This window comes from Petaurus breviceps, unplaced genomic scaffold (genome assembly GCF_028583685.1).
Source record: "Petaurus breviceps papuanus isolate PSGF00001 unplaced genomic scaffold, PetGlider_PUasm1.0 90895, whole genome shotgun sequence".
NCBI lineage: Eukaryota > Metazoa > Chordata > Mammalia > Diprotodontia > Petauridae > Petaurus > Petaurus breviceps.
Window position 1 is genome coordinate 676,765 of NW_027187372.1, and position 17,118 is coordinate 693,882.

Consider the following 17,118-nt stretch of genomic DNA (forward strand, 5'->3'; position numbering starts at 1 on the left):
AGAAATGTGAATGTACTAGGCTCATTCCCATTTTTCTCATGTTCTCCTTGCTTGGAGTGTTCTTTGCCTAACCCAGTTGTATCCATCCTTCAAGGCTTCAACTGAGGCCCTAGTCTCTCCATGAAACTTTCTCTGACTGTTTCAGTCCTCATACATTGTTGTTGTTGCGCAGTTGCTTCAATTGTGTCTGATTCATTGTGACTCCAATTAGAATTTTCTTGGCAAAGACACTGGAGTGGTTGGCCATTTCCTTCTCCAGCTCATTTTACAGATGAGGAAACTGAGGCAATCGGGTGAAGTGACTTGCCCAGGGTCACACAGCTAGGAAGTGTCTGTGGCCAGATTTGAACTTGATGAAGATGAGTCTTCCTGACTCCAGGCCTGACTCTCTCTCCACTGTGTCATGTAGCTGTCCAAAAAAAGATCATGTAGAATAATTGTGCATGTCTCATAACCCACTTCTAGTCTTTAAGCTCTACAAAGACAATGTAAATTTGGTATCTTCCCTCAGCACCCAGTATGGTGCTCTGTACATACAACAGGCCCTCAATAAATGTTATTGAATTAAATTACTGAACTGATGTCCATTTCTGCTGGATTCCTACAGAATTTATCATCTGTATTATGCAGTTTAGCACTCAATTCTATACTGTTCTGTATTGTCCTATAATTGCTTCCTGTGTCTACTGTCTTAATTTCACAATTAGATTGAGTGGAGGAAGGAATTGACTGATCCTGTTATAAAAATTTTAAAATTAATATTTATTTTTTGTTTTTACATTGCTTATATTTTATCCTTTACAAGAGAGCCATTCCTAATGACAAAGATTTTTTAAATTATTTTTTCTTTTTTTCCAATCTATTTATTTATTTTTAGTTTTCAACATTCATTTCCACCAGATTTTGAATTACAAAATTTTCTCCCCATCTTTCCCCTACCACCACCCCAAAATAGCTAGCCTACTGAATACCCCTTCCCCCAATCTGCTCTCTCTTATATCCTCCCCCATTCCCCCTCTAACTTTCTAGTAGGGCAAGATGGATTTCTATTCCCCCAGTACCTGTATATTTTATTTCACAGTTGCATGTAAAAAAAAAACCCAAACCCCCTCCATCCAAAAAACCCCAATTTAAAAAAATACACATTTGTTTTTTAAAACTTTGATTTCCAGATTCTTTCCCTTCTTCCCTCCTCACCCACCCCCACTGGGAAGATAAGCAATTCAATATAGGTTGTACATGTGTAGTTAACTGTCCTCATACTGAGAAAAGTCTTATGAGTTACAATTATAGTTTTTCCATGTAGGAATGTAAATAGTTCAACTTTAATAAGTTCCTTATGATTTCTTTTCTCTGTTTACTTTCTCATGCTTCTCTTCTTGTATTTGAAAGTCAAATTTTCTCCTCAACTCTGTTTTTTTCATCAAGAATGCTTGAAAGTCCTCTTTTCATTGAAAGACCATGTTTTCCCCTGAAGCATTATACTCAGTTTTGCTGGGTAGGTGATTCTTGGTTTTAATCCTAGCTCCTTTGACATCTGGAATATCATATTCCAAGCCCTTCAATTAGTGTAGAAGCTGCTAGGTCTTGTGTTATCATGATTGTGTTTCCACAATATTCAAATTGTTTCTTCCCAACTGCTTGCAGTGTTTTCTCCTTGACCTAGGAACTCTGGAATTTGACTATAATATTCCTAGGAGTTTTATTTTTGGGATCTTTTTCAAGAGCAATTGGTGAATTCTTTCAATTTCTATTTTGCCCTCTGGTTCTGGAATATCAGGGCAGTTTTGCTTGATAATTTCTTGAAAGATGGTGTCTAGGCTCTTTTTTTGATCATGGCTTTCAGGTAGTCCAATAATTTTAAAATTATCTCTCTTGGATCTATTTTCCAGGTCAGTAGTTTTTCCAATGAGATATTTCACATTGCCTTCTATTCTTTCATTTGTTTGGGATCTGTTTTATAGTATCTTGATTTCTCATAAAGTCATTGGCTTCCATTTGCTCCAATCTAATTTTGAAGGAATTATTCTCTTCAGTGGGTTTTTGAAATTCCTTTTCTATCTGGCAAATTTGGCTTTTTAAAGGCATTCTTCTCCTCATTGGCTTTTTGGGAGTCTTTTGCCATTTGAGTTAGTCTACTTTTTAAGGTGTTATTTTCTTCAATCAGGCTGTTGACTCACTTTTCTTGATTTTCTTACATCATTCTCATTTCTCTTCCCAATTTTTCCTCCACTTCTCTTACTTGGTTTTCAAAATCCTTCTTGAGCTCCTCCATGAATTGTAACCAGTTCACATTTTTCTTGGGAGCTTTTGATGCAAGAGTTCTGACTTTGTTGTCTTCTTCTTGTTCCATGCTTTGATCCTTTTTGTGCCTGAAAAAGGAATCTATGGTAGGACTGCGTTTCCTATGCTTGATCATGTTGCCAGTCAATTACTTGACTTTTGAACTCTTTGCCACTGTAGAACTCTGCTTTTAGAATGAAGAGAACTTTGTCCCAAATCGCTGGGGTTTTTGAAGCTGCTGGAGCAATTAGGAGGGTGCCCTCCCCGCAGCCCCCATAGGCTCTGGCACCTGCCCACACACCCCAGGACCACCACCCAAGACAGTGACACAGATCCAAGCAGGTTAAAACAAGAGCAATTACCCTCTGAATGTTTGCTTGGTTGCCCCACAATCTACAGGCCAGGACCTCCTGAGGCAGCCACATGGCACGGTGGCTACTGTGCCTCCACTGCTTCTCACCTTGGGGGCAGTGGCCAGATTATGCTCTTCCATCTACCCCTGTTCCAACAGAGTTCCACACTGACCTTTTACTTTTTTTTGGTGTTTATGGGTTGTTATTGGTGTTTATGGGTTGAGAAGTCTGGAAACCGACACAGCTGCTGGTGCTCTATTCTCCTGAAGTCTGCTCTGGCCACTGCTGGTCAGGGCTGCCCTGGGGTCAAAACCGCATGGCTCATGCAAGGCTGGGCTCAGTTCCCATCATGCTGCAATGAACCCTTTCTGTTGGCCTGCCCAGCTGCCTTCAGTGGGAGATTTGTTTCTCTCTGTCACTTTGTGGGTTCTGTAGCTCTAAAGTTTGTTTAGAGTCATTTTTTACATGTATTGGAGGAGGTGGAAGCTTGAGTCACGGGGAAGTCCTGTTTCTTAACAAAGATTTTTTTTAAAAGAAAAAGAGGAAAAAGAGAAAAAAATGTGCAAAACTGATGAATACAAAAAAATCCTCCTGACGTTATATGCAGCATTCTTCATCTGTGCTCCTTGATCTAGGCAAAGGAATAGGGGGAGATGCTTCCTCATATCTCTCTTCTTTGGGGTCACACTTATTCTTCATTGTTGTGCAACATTCAGCAAAAAAATATTTCTAATTCTGAGTATTCAGTTCATTGCTTCTCTGTCATGAGGTGGCTAGCATTCTTCATCACTGGCTCTCTGGAATTATGGTTGATAATTGCATTGACCAGAGTTCTTAAGTGTTTCAAAACTGTTCATTTTTTACGCTGAAATTGTTCTTTTCTCTGCTCATTTCTCTCTTCCTAGGTTTCTCTGAAACTGTCAGTTTCATCATTTCTTTCAGAATGATAGTATTCCATTACATTCATATACCATACTTTATCTTTTTGTGTGGCCATTTCCCAATTGATGAGTACGTCTTTAATTTATAATTCTTTGGCACTACATAAAAAGCTGTTTTAGATATTTTTTTTGTACAGGTGGTTTCTTTTCCTCTTTCTTTGATTTCCTTGCTGTACAGGTCTAGTAACGGTATTGTTAGGCCAAAGGACCTGTACAGTTTAGAAACTTTTGGGTCAAAATTCTAAATAGTTTTCCAGAATGGCTGGATAAATTCACAACTACACCAACAGTACATTAACATACCTGTTTTCCCACAGCCCTTCCAACATTTGCCATTTTCCTTTTTTTTTCAACTTTGCCAGTCTGATGAGTAAGAGGTGGAAGTTCAGAATTGTTCTGATTTTTAGCAATTTGGAGCATTTTTTCCCATATGGCTAATTATAGCTTGAATTCCTTTCTTAGAAAATTGTTCATATTTTTAAACTATTTATCAGTTAGTGGTCTTAGTCTTATAAATTGGAATCAATTCCTTATGTATGTTGAAAATAAGACCTTTATCTGAGACACTTGTTGCAACAATTTTCCCCAGTTAACTATTTTCTTTATAATCTTAGTTGCATTGGTTTTGTTTATGCACATACTTTTAAGTTTTATGTAAATATTTCATTGCTTTTCATGATCAGAGGTGGAGTTGAGGATTGACCCAGACTTTCCCATCTTGAGCCTTTTGTCCCTTTTCTGTCCTGCTTAAAAAGCAGGGGAATGGAAACCCTTGTGAAGTCAGGTCAAGGACCTATATGTCTTTGTGTGTATGATTATGTGTATATGTGCATGTATACATGTGGTTTGATATAGATCAAACTATACAAAACGAGGTTGAATTTTATTTATTTATGATTTTCATAGATATAGTTCATAAAGTTTAACAGTGAGAAAAGAAAAATTACAAAAAACCTTTTTCATTTATATAAAAGTAATACTAATCACAGCCATCTAAATGGACATAACATTTATGCCTAATTATTAGGTAACAATTATGATTATGAAAATAATGAAATATTAACTTTTGAGAAATTAAACAAATTGTAAAACTTAACTTTGCCCACATAGAATCAGTCTATATAATTTTTAATTCATGTAGCATTAGATTGATCTTTCTCTAAAGCTATTTCTTTCTTAGATGGGATAAAACTTGTAAGTCTTATTTGTGAATGTGAGTCTTTTTGTTGTTCTTATTGTCCAGTTGTTTTTCAGTCATGTTTGACTCTGTGATCCCATCTGGGATTGTCTTGGCAAAGATACTGGAGTGATTTGCCATTTCCTTCTCCAACACATTTTACAGACGAGGAAACTCAGGCAAACAGGGTTAAATGACTTGCCCGATAACATCAGGAGGGTGATGTCTTGGCTTGCAAGTGAATTGGATTTAAGTGAGGCAGAGCTGTGAAAAGCTATCAGCCTCACTTTCTCCTCCAGAGTCATGGACTTGTAGGTGTCTGAGGCTGGATTTGAACTCAGGAAGCTGAGTCTTTCTGACTCCAGGTGCAGCACTCTATCCACTGTGCCACCTAGCATCTCCTGTGTCTATGTATTGTTGTTCATCCTTTTTTCTCAAACAGGACTATGACATCAGGAAGGTGATGCCATGACATGCAAATGAATTGGATTTAAGTGAGGCAGGACTGTGCAAAGTCACCAGCCTCACTCTCTTCTCCAGAACCATTTGGGTCCGGTGGCAAGATAGAGATCAGGATGAGTGGAGATGGCTGCCGATACAGTGAGAGGCCTTGGCCTTTTTAAGCTGAGGCTTTTAACAGGTCTCAATACATGACTGAAAAATCTGGAGGGGTGAAAAAGGCTGCCACTTGAAGCACATTAGCTTGGGTTCTCCTAGCAACAGGAGCTCTCCAGGATGCCAGGCTAGAGATTCAAACCGCCATAACTGTCCATGGGGGAGGAGCTCATGTCACTGTTAACTCTTTAGTTTCTGAGCTCTGAATAGGTAAATGTTGTATCATAGAACAGCCATGAAGTTGGTGTTTTCATTTTGCTTTCTTTTGTTTCATCTAGCCAAGGTAGGGTGGGCTGGGGGAATCATGAAGAAAACAGAGGCCCAAACTTAGTATTTTTTTTGTTTTTGTTCTTGCATCAATAGTTAGTAGAAAACTTCATTTCAGAATATGTCCTTAAGAAGTCTTGCAATCGGGGCGGCCAGGTAGCACAGCGAGTAAGAGCACCGGCTCCAGTGTTGAGAAGACCTGGAGATCGAACCCCAGGCTCAGACACTTAGCACCCACTCAGAAACAGCTGGCCATGTAACCTTGAGCAAGTTACTTAACCCCGATTGCTTTAAAAAAAAAAGAAGTCTTGCAATGAGAGAGAAAATGTACAGGTGTCTCTAATCTATCTGGAACTCGGAGAATAAAATGTGCTGAAAAGGTGAGTGAGGGAGTAAGGGAGAGGGGTATGGAAATACAGAAAGGACTAATGCAGCATAGTTTGGGGTCAGAGGTTTCCCAAGTTTGCTACTAATTAAATTAAATTTTCAATCTTGACTCCAGTCCTCTTGCTCAATCCTTATAGTCAAGCTGGCCAAGTAGACTGGCTAAAAATCAAGGAAGAATAAGATAGAAAATCTCACTGTGGCAAACAAAAGAGTTTGCATATGCTATACTTTGCCCTATTTATGGCAAAATGGGCATGTGATAAATATTTGTTGAGTGATTATTTTTCTCTTTCTCTTGTTTCTTCTTCTCATACTCCTTTTTCTCATGAATTGTCTTTTTTTCCCTCCCTGCCCTTCATTTGAACAAGAAAGAATCTTTGATGGCTGGATAAAACAGTAACCCAAAGGCTCTAAATCTTTGAGAAAGCAGCTAGAGGGCAGAATGGATAGAGTGCTGGACTTGAGTCAGGAAGATCTGAGTTAGAATCTTGCCTCAGACATATATTAAATGTTTGAACTTGAGCAAATTGATGAACCTTTCAGTGCCTCAGATACCTCATCTGTAAAAAAGTTGGAAGGGTAGTGGTGGAATTTGATGTCTTCTAAGGTCCCTTCCAGCTAAAAATCTATCATCCTATATATCTTTTGAGGGTTCTTCATCCTTCCTGGCCATTTTGACCTGATGCTAAAAATCCACTCCAGGGGACTTGACTTCTAGGTATATACTGATTCAGATGGCTGAAGAGAGTTCCCTGCTGATTTGATCCCTTTTCCACTGCCCAGATCCCCAGTGCCAGTGGCCAGTCTTGGGAGCTGATACCATTCCCACCTTAACCCCTATGCTTGGTCACCCCATGCTTAGTTATCAAAGGGCTCTGGAGGTAAGGGCTGCTGATCAGTTGTTTTCTCCTTATTCTGTGGCAGGCGCCCTTCCACCTTCAGCATACGTTATCCCTGATTCAGTCGCCATCTGCCGAGGTGAAAATTCTTGACCATTGCTACCTCTCACCCCATACTCTTGTGTCTCCCTACCTGCCCTTCCACTGCCCATATCTTCCTGTGCCTTCTAAAGCTCCTCCTCCATTTTTAACGGTGAATTTTTGTTGAAATCTCTTGTTTTCTCAATAATTCTTTCCTTCTACCCCCAGCAGGAGAACCATCCCTTATAATAAAGTATGAAAAAAAGGAAGAAAAGAATTGTGAACAACTATATTAACAACAAAAAAGTTTGACTTTATATGAATCCCATGTTGACTTCTCTAAAGGAGGGATAAGGAATGTTTTATTGTTGTTTAGCTGTGTCTAATTCTTTGTGACCCCATTTGGGGTTTTCTTGGCAGAGATGCTGGAGTGGTTTGCCATTTCCTTCTCCAGCTCATGTTACAGATGAGGAAACTGAGGTGAATAGGGACAAGTGACTTGCCCAGGGTCACACAGCTAGTAAGTATCTGAGAACAAATTTGAATTTAGGAAGATGAGTCTTCCTGACTCCAGGCCACTGTGCTACCTAGCTGTCTCAAAAGAGCATTTATTTTCTCATATTTCTTCTGTGGAGCCAAGGTTGGTCATTGTAATTTTGAAGCATTCAATTTCCATCGTTTTGTTGTTTTTCTTCCTATTTACATTGTTGTAACCATTGTGTGGGCTATATTCCTGTAGGTTGTATCCATTTTGCATCAGTTTATGTAAATATTCTTAAGCTTCTCTATAGTCATTATGTTTATCACTTCCTACAGTACAACAATAAGCTGTTAATTCACGAACCAGAATTTGTTTAGTCATTCTCCAATCCAAGGGCACCTATGTACTTTGTTTCTAGTTCTGCACCATTACAAGAAGTGCTGCTATAAATATTTTGGTATACAAGGGCTTTTTCTTTTGGTCACTGACCTCCTTGGATCTAGCACAGGACATTTTAGTCCTTTTCTTTTGTTTCCCAAATAGTTGTACCAATCCATAGCTCCATCAACAATGCATTAATGTACCCATCTGCCCCCATTCCATTGTTAACAATTTTCTCCATCCTGTAGCTTCTCATTTCATATTCTTTCTGTCTTTTGGCAATTATGGGAAACTCCCTCCTTTCAGAAGGTACTGAACATCCTTCTGCCACCATTGCTCAGGAACCTCTCCTTTCTTTGAGGTTCACTCCATTGGACTATATCACCCCATCCAGGTTCTTTTCACAGGTGTCTGCTGGCCTCTGGGTAATTTCCTCTCCTTCTTCTGGGAGTTTAGAATTTGGATCACAGTTCTCTTCTCTTATCTCACCTCCAATCTTCATACTCAACACCTAAAATAAACACAGTGATGTGCCTTCAGACACCTTGACCTTCTAGGTCACCAATCTCGATTCCCATGACTCTCACTTTTACTTTACTTTCGCCACTCATAAGAATGGCTACATGTTAAATCTTACTGTCACCTATAAGTGTACAGGCTCCATGATTTTAATTTTAAAATACTTTCTCTAATCAAAACCTCCTGTCTTCCTATCTCTGACTCTCCCTAACTTCTCCTAAACCTCTTCTTTGTTTTCTCAGAGGCCACAACTCCCTCCATCCCTCCTTGTTCTTATGGTTCAGTATCCCAGCCTTGGCTACATTTCCCCCCCCCCCCTTCATGGCATCAATCATCTGAGCTTTAAATTGTCATTTATCCTTAAAACTCTTGTCTACATGTGCAATTTGACTGAATATTTCTAGAGAAAGCCAAGAAATCAAAGCGACTGTATTAATTATAAATGTATGTTATTTAATCTCTATTGGGCTGTCACAACTCCAAGACAATCCTTTTATTTTTCTCTGTTTGATTCTCTATTGTTCTACTTGAGCCCTCTATAGTACCTGTAAGGCCTGGAATTCCCCTGGCTGGGGATACCGAAGGCAGAAGCCAAGAGGGCTCCAGAGTGCTTATAGGAGTTTAATCAATCATTATGAATACTTACAAACGGGCAATCTGGGGTGCCAAGTATTGGGTGTTATCTCTTCAGAGCCTTCCCCTAAGCCTCTCACTTGTTTTCTCTCCTCCTTCAAATTCTCTTGTGTTTACTAACCTATTTATATTAGATCCTTCAATGTGATGCAAATTTCTTAAAAGCAAGAATGGTGCCTATTTTTGTCTTTGTATTTTCAAATACCTAGCATAGTGCCTTTGGGTGCTTAGAAAATATTTGTTGAATCTGGCTGAATCAATGTAGGAACCTTAGGGATGCAATTCTGGATACCAGAAAAGGGGGATAGAGGGATGATACAAAAATCATTAAATATTAAACTCAATGTTATGCCAGAAAGCATAAAGCATAGATTTAGGAGTCTCATCTGTAAAATAAGAGCTTTGGATTAGATAATTCTAAAGTTCCTTTTAGCTTTAGATTTTATGAGTCAGAATAGTATATGTGTATATGTATATGTGGTGGTTGTATGTGTGGCGGCATTTAAGGCATCCATCTTATATGGAACCATATTTTCAGAATTTTAAGGGACGCTAGGGGTCATCTAGTCCAACCTCTTCATTTTACAATAGAAGGAACTGAGGCCCAGAGACCTTAAGTGACTTACCCAGGTTACATAGGTAGCAAGTGGCAGGGCTAGGACTGGGATTGGAAACCATGTCACCTGACTCCAAGCTACTTTTTTCCACTTTACCAACCAATCCAATTTCTTCATTTTAAATTTAAGAGAACTGTGGCACTTAATGACCTGTCTAGGTAGTAGAGTAAGGATTTAGCTCAAGTCCCGTAGTTCCAAACCTAGCATTCTGTCCTATAGACCAAGCTCTGGAAAGAGAGAGCTTGACTGACCCATGCAAAGATTGGATGGGCTATAAGTGCTAGAAGAAGAAATGAATAGAAGGCAGATGCATGCACCTGTGCCTTGAGCAGTAGTAAGGAATAGATTTCTAGCAGCATAATCTGGGCCAACATCTCGCTCATTCTTCCAAAAGAAACAGGTGACCTGCTTTGGAGGAGAATTCAGACGGTGGCTTCTGACTGGTCATGTAATGCTGAGTATAATTTTCACATAGTATAACATGGAAAGAGCTGATGAAAACTCTTTTGAGGGATGACATTGTTAATAATTATTCACACCTACACAATGGTTTACAAAGTGCTCTTCTCATAATATTATTAATTATTTTTCCTTCCTTTATAGATGAGGAAACAAACTCAGGAGGTCAAATAGATTTGCACAAAGTCATATGACTAGTAAGTGGGAGAGTTACATTTTGAATCTTGGTCTTCTGACTCAGAGGTTCTCTGCTCCTTCCCTCCCTCCAATACTTCCTTCTCATTCTTCCCTCTTATCCCTCTTTCCCTTCCTTCCTTCCTTCCTTCCTTCCTTCCTTCCTTCCTTCCTTCCTTCCTTCCTTCCTTCCTTCCTTCCTTCCTTCCTTCCTTCCTTCCTTCTTTCCTCCCTCCCTTACTTCCTCTCTCCCTTCTTTTCTTCCCTCATGGTTTTTTAAATTCTGAACTTAAACATAAACTAAAACAAACACATATATAATTGAATGAGATGATTGCATATGAAACTGCAAATCTCTTATGGACAGCTTGCTTTTCTTTTAAAGTATAGAGATAGACAAAACATTTTTAAAGTACTTACACTGAGCCAGGCACTAGGCTAAGCACTATTGGTACAAATATAAGCAAAAAGATGGTCCTTGCCCTAAAAGAGATTATATTCTAATGGATGAAGACAACACATAAAAAAAAGACATGAAAAGAGGGGGTATATCTGAGGTGGGGGAGGGAAGGTGGTACATTCTGCAGAGTCAGAAGCAAAGCTGGTAAAAAGGGAAAGCTACCAGTGTTTCCCTGATAATAAGACCTATCCCGAAAATAAGCCCTCCCCTTACTGTGTAAGATTCCTCTAAAATAAGCCCTCCCCTGAAAATAAGCCCTATTGAGATTGCTACTGTAGTGAAGGTGATCCCCTGCGCTACACGCTACATTACAGTACCCTCTGTATGCACCGTCCTCCCCCCATGAAACGCACACCGCGCTCCAAGCTGCATCCAATCAGAGCTGCAGCAGTGAGCGCGTCATCCTGTTCTTCCCCAGTGATTTGCTTATTGAATAAAGGTACATTTTTTTGTTCACATTTACCTGTTTATTAAAATTGCTGTCAATGTTCATTAAAATAAGCCCTCCCCTGAAAATAAGCCCTCTGGTGTTTTTCTGTCCAAAAAAGTTAATAAGACAGTGTCTTATTATCGGGGAAACACGGTATTTGCTTCACTTCAGCCTCAATCTGGTCGGACGCTATCAGGGGATTTTCATCCTCTCTTCCGGGACTACACACAGACAAGCCAGGAATACTTTATACCCTGTTTCTGGAATCCCCATTTCTGGCAGAAACTTGCTTCTTGGCTCCAACCCCCACCCTCTACCCAAAAGCTGACAGTGTTTCACTTGTGGGTGAGGGGTCTCCAATAAGCCCTCACTAGGGATGTCAGAGTGAGCTGGCCTCCCTTGGGGAAGAGGAGAGAGAGGCACTTAAGAGGAAATTAATATAATTCTTCTTTAGGATTGTCAGAGACTGGGCCTATCTATGGGGTTTTCCCCTCCTTCTTGCTGTCAGTTGGAGATTCACATTTGTTTTTCTTAGCACCAAAGCTAGTCAAATGAAGCTGAAGTCATGCATGTTTTCAAAAATTGCACTGGTTCTTCTGGAGGAGAAGGAATAATTTGCAGTTTCCAAGAAAGTGCTGAATAAGCCTCCTCCCAAAGTTCTATTTTTTTGCTTCCTTGAACAGAAACCCTACAGATATTAAAGATTTTCTGTTCAATTGACTTTTTGGGCCCTGAGGAATACAGCTGGCATCTATTAATCCCTAAGAGAAGGTCCTGAAAGAACTGGAATGGGAGATGGCTCAATGTGCATAGGGATAGTTTCCCTATTAATTGTAATGGTAAAGGGCATTCTGTGGGTATAATTGGGAGAGTTTCATCCATTTCTATTTACCCTCCACTGGACTTCTGGCCTCTTTTCTCTCCTCTCTTCTCTTCTCCTTTCCTTTCTTCCATGTTATAGGCAAACACAAATACTGGGCTCTGTGTTTAGTACTCAATATATATTGACTCAACAAATATATATTAAGGACCTACTATGATAAGTAGTAGCTATCTAAAACCAAGAGCAAACATCATCTGTAATGGGGACAGTATTCAACTTGTTTCAAGTGATTGACTTGCTGTGTAGTTGTGGACCTAAGATGTAATTATCATTTCTCAGCTTCAGTTTCCTCATTGGTAAAATAAACATAGGAATCTAGTGTTGATAAACCTAAAGATCCAAGCTTTTGGGGCAAGAACTCACTATTTGACAAAAATTGCTGAGAAAACTGAAAGCAGTTTGGTGGAAACTGGGCATAGTCCACCATCTAATACCATATACCAAGATAAGACCAAAATGAGTACATGGGTTAGACATAAAGGGTGATATCATAAGCAAAGTAGGGGAGCATGGAAAATTTTACCTGTCAGACCTATGGGTAAGGGAAGAGTTTATCACTGGACAGGAAATAGAATAGATAATAGAGAAGATCACAGGAAGTATAATGGATAATTTTGATTAAATGAAATTTAAAACTTTACCAACAGAGCCAAAATTAGAAGGAAAGCAGAAAACTGAGAATTTTTATAGCAAATTTCTCTGATAAGGTCGAATTTCTCAAATATATAGGGAACTGAGTCAAATTTATAAAAATATGATCCATTCCTCAATTGATAAATGGTGAAGGAATATGAACAGGCAATTTTCAGAAGAAAAAATCAAAGCTATCTACAGTCATATGAAAAAATGCTTTAAATTACTATTGATTAGAGAAATGCTAATTAAAACAACTTTGAGGTACCACCTCACACCCATCAGACTGGCTAGCAAGACAGAAAAAGAAAATGATAAATGCTGGAGAGGATGTGGAAAAATAGATACACTAATATGCTGTTGGTGGAATTGTGAGCTGGTCCAACCATTCGAGAACAATTTAGAACTATGCCTAAAGGGCTGCAAAACTATGGATAGCTTTTACCTAGCAATACCACTTCTAGATTTGGATCCCAAAGAGATCAAGAAAGTGGAAAAGGACCCATATGTATGAACATATTTATGGCAACTCTTTGTGGTGGTAAAGCATCAGAAACTGAGGGAATGTTCATCAATTGGGGAATAGCTGAACAAGTTTTGTTACATGATTATGATGGAATACTATTGTGCTATAAGAAATAATGAGCAGTATGGTTTCAGAAAAATTTGGAAGACCTATATGAATTGATACAGAATGAAGTGAAAAGAACCAGGAAATCATTGTATACAGTAACAGCAACATTGTAATGATGATCAAGACTTAGCTCCTCTGATCAAGACAGTGATCTAAGACAATTCTAAAGGATTCATCATAAAAAATGATGCCAACTCCAGAAAGACAACTGATGAACTCTGAGTACAAAATAAAGCTAAAACTTTAATTTTCTTGCTTTTTTTTTGCAATATGGATAACACAGAAGTATCTTTTACATGATTTTGCATGTATAATTAATATGTTGCTTGCCTTCTTAATAAGTGGGGAAGGGGCAGGGGAGCGGGTGAAAATTTGGAACTCAAAACTAAAAAATAAAGAATGTTAAAATAAACAATAAATTAAAAAAAAACATAATAAAGAGTGCTTTAGCTGAATCCCATTAAAATACTTATTGACTGACTAATGCATATCATGATTTCTCTTCCTAAAAGGGATGTAGTTTCCACTCTTCTGCAGAGATGGAACACCGTGACTCCTTAAGTTCTGTTCTCTCAGACCCTTGTACTCAGAAATCTGTTCTTTCTAGTGTTCTGTTCACAGTATGGCTTCTATAAATGCCACTGTCTTTTAAATTTGGTTTACCCTGCTGAGTCCATTGAAGATAAAGAGGTAAAGCATTTATTAAGTACTTATTATGTGCCGGACATGGTGGCAAGTGCTGGGAATGCAAATAAAAGCATTTTACTCAGTTATCCTCAAGGACCTTACATTTTATTGGAGGAATACAACACCCAAAGGGGAACTAGAAAGAAACATGGGATAGATATATGATGGCCTGGCTGGAGACGTCTGGGGAATATTGTGTTTCCTTCACTATGACTAATTCCTTTCCTTTGAAGATGGCACATCTGAGTCAAATTCTAGGTTGTGGGATGACAAAGGACCAATAATTTTGTTTTCAGGATATGGACCACAAAATTTCACGTAACTTGAAAGATGATTAAAACCCACAAAATAAGTATAAGTAGATTACAGAAGAAATGTCAAATATGCAGCCCACGACACTCTAGTGTGCATCCCAAACTAGATTAAAATGTAATTAGGAAATATTTAGCAAAATAAAAACAAATACAATAAAACATTTTGTTGTTGTTTCTGACTCTCTGTGAGCCCATTTGGGTTTTTCTTGGCAAAGATACTGGAGTGGTTTGCCATTTCCTTCTCCAGCTCATTTTACAGATGACAAATTGAGGCAAACGGTTAAGTGACTTGCTCAGGGTCACCAGCTAATTAGTGTCTGAGGCTAGATTTGAACTTAGGTCTATCCTGACTTTAGAGTCAATGCTCTGTCCATTGTACCACCTACTAGTTCTACAATAAAACAAAAATAATGTTAATATGTGGTTTTCTAAGCCAATAAGCACATGCAGAGATCCTTATGTATGGTTTAGTAACCTTTATTTCATTTGAGTTTGACACCATTGGACTATGTAGCATGATATCAGCAATGGTTCAGTACAAGAAATGATTTTAAAGACTTAATAGATATATGTATATATAATGTATAATAGGAAAAGGAAATGAGGGGCCACAAGAGCCAATGGATAGGTAACATGATAGCTACATTGATACTGGAACCATAACTAATAATTTTAGCATTCAGGGCAAATAACCTGGAATGTACCTCCGATCACCGATGACATCACCTCCTTGGGGGGAGAGCCCACAGCTGGGGACACCACTTCAGGGGTGATGAGAAGTAGCTCACCTGGTGTAGTTGGGGTTGTGGGTTGTGGGAGAAGAGGAAGTACGCCATCTGTTAGCTTCCTACTTTAACTAATTATTTTTGCTAACTAGTTTTACAGTGTTGGAGGAGTGAAAATGTTGTCAAGATGCAAATGTAACAAAATTTAAAATTATACCTTCTTTAGGAAAGAATTATTTAAAGTTTTTGTGCTCTCAACATTGTGGTGCCCTGGGACAAAACCCTGGTTGTTTATCCTAGTTATGGTTCTGATTAGTAGCACTAGTGTGGTGGAGAAGCAGTATTTGCAGTCAGAGGACTTGGGTTTAAATCCTGACTCTGCTACTTATTATCTGCATGAACTTGGGTTAATGACAACTTCTGTGGGTCTCCGTTTTCTGATTCGTAATGGAGAGTTTGGACTAAGTGTCTCTTCTAGCTCTAAATCTAAATAAATAGATCAAAACCAGGTGATATTGATAGTTACTAACTAGGGAGTCCCATGCTCAATCCAGTAGGTTAGGCATGTTCCACTGGGGGGGTGGTGGAGGGTGGAGAAGTACTGAGTAAATATAATATTCTGTTATTGCTGCTGTTTATCTTTTGTTCTCAAAGAGAACCAATGGCACCAGCAGGGTGATGACTTGCAAATGAATTGGATTTAAGTGAGGTAGAGCTGTGCAAAGGCATCAGCCTCACTCTTTCCTCCAGAGTGGCAAGTCATAGGTCAAGACAACTGGGGATGGCCCTGGATACAGTGACCTTTTTAAGCTAAGGCCTTTCCTAGTCAGTTTGTGGGAGGCAATGCCCATTCAATGATTAAGGCTAGGTAAGAATTGAGGTAAAATATGGCCTAGTTCGGCCAAAAAGGAGAAGTTAGCATTCTCCTTGACAAGGACAGAAGAGGTCCTAGTGGCCTTTATGACACATATGCAGTTAAGGCATTGCCACCTACTCTGTGACATTAACCATGTAATGCTCTATATGATTCAACTGGTCAGTCCATATGCATTTATTAAACACCCACTATATTCCAGGTACTATGCCCAATGCTGTTATTTTTTGTCCTTTGTTCTTGAAGAGGACCATGCCAACAGGAAAGTGATGCCATGACTTGCAACTGAATTGGATTTAAATGAGGAAGGGCTGTGCTGGCAAATACAGCCCCTGCCCTTAAGGAACTCACTGTATAGTTTGAGATAACACAGTTATTTACAAACAAGAAAAAGACAGGATAAATCGGAGATAAACAATACGGGGAAGGTTCTAGAATTGAGGGGGATCAGGAAAGATTCCTTGTAGAAGGTGGGATTTTAAATGGGACTTGAAGGAAGTCAGGAAAGCCAGAAGGTGGAGATGAGGAGGGAGATAATTTCAGGCATGGGGGACAACCAGTGATTCTTTATTGGTTGAAATTGTAGGGAGACAAATTTTGGCAATTTTCTCACTTTAGAGCTGTCCAACAAAGGAAAAAAATCTTTCGTAGGGAATAAAGTTCTTTCTTATCATGGGAGATATTTAAACTGATGCTGTTAAAAAAAAGAGATTCTCACACCAGTTGAGACTGGTGACCTCTAAGAATTCTCTTACTTCTAAGAACATGAACAACAAGAAGCCGCATTACTATTGTCAGGCACTGTGCTAAGTTCTGGAGATGTAAAGAAAGGTCAAAAGCATCTCTGCCCTTAAGAAAATAACACCTAATAGGGGAGGTAACTTACAAACAACTATGTATGTGCACAAGATTTATACAGGGCAGATTGGTCCATGATTCCATCCTTCCACTTTCAGGGTGGCTCTGACTAAATTCCTTGAATTCTTTTGGTTTTCTTTTTCTTGGCAGAGTAAAAGTGATATCTACTCCTGTGTATTTCTAGGGAATAAGCTAGGTTTTAAATACTATGCAGTATCAATCTATCAACAAGCATTGATTAAGCCCCTACTATGTATTAGGTATTCCAAGTGCTGGAGATATAAAGGAAAATGAAAACAGTCCTTGCTCTTAAAAAGCTTACATTCTTTTGGGGGAAACAACATGTATATGTGAAATATATCCAAGATTTTATAGGAATGGAGTGGAGGTGAAAAGGCACTAGAGACTGGGAG

General features: G+C 38.9%; 1 long non-coding RNA gene and 1 other non-coding gene across 2 annotated transcripts in view; both read left to right on the forward strand.

The window, feature by feature from the left end:
- Positions 1-17,118, forward strand: part of LOC138150969 (uncharacterized) — a 144,798-nt gene that overhangs the window by 66,908 nt on the left and 60,772 nt on the right. The gene's annotated exons all lie outside the window — the stretch shown is intronic.
- Positions 15,869-15,992, forward strand: LOC138151275 (U6atac minor spliceosomal RNA). Its single transcript, XR_011165791.1, has one exon. It is a non-coding gene; the product is annotated as a U6atac minor spliceosomal RNA (small nuclear RNA).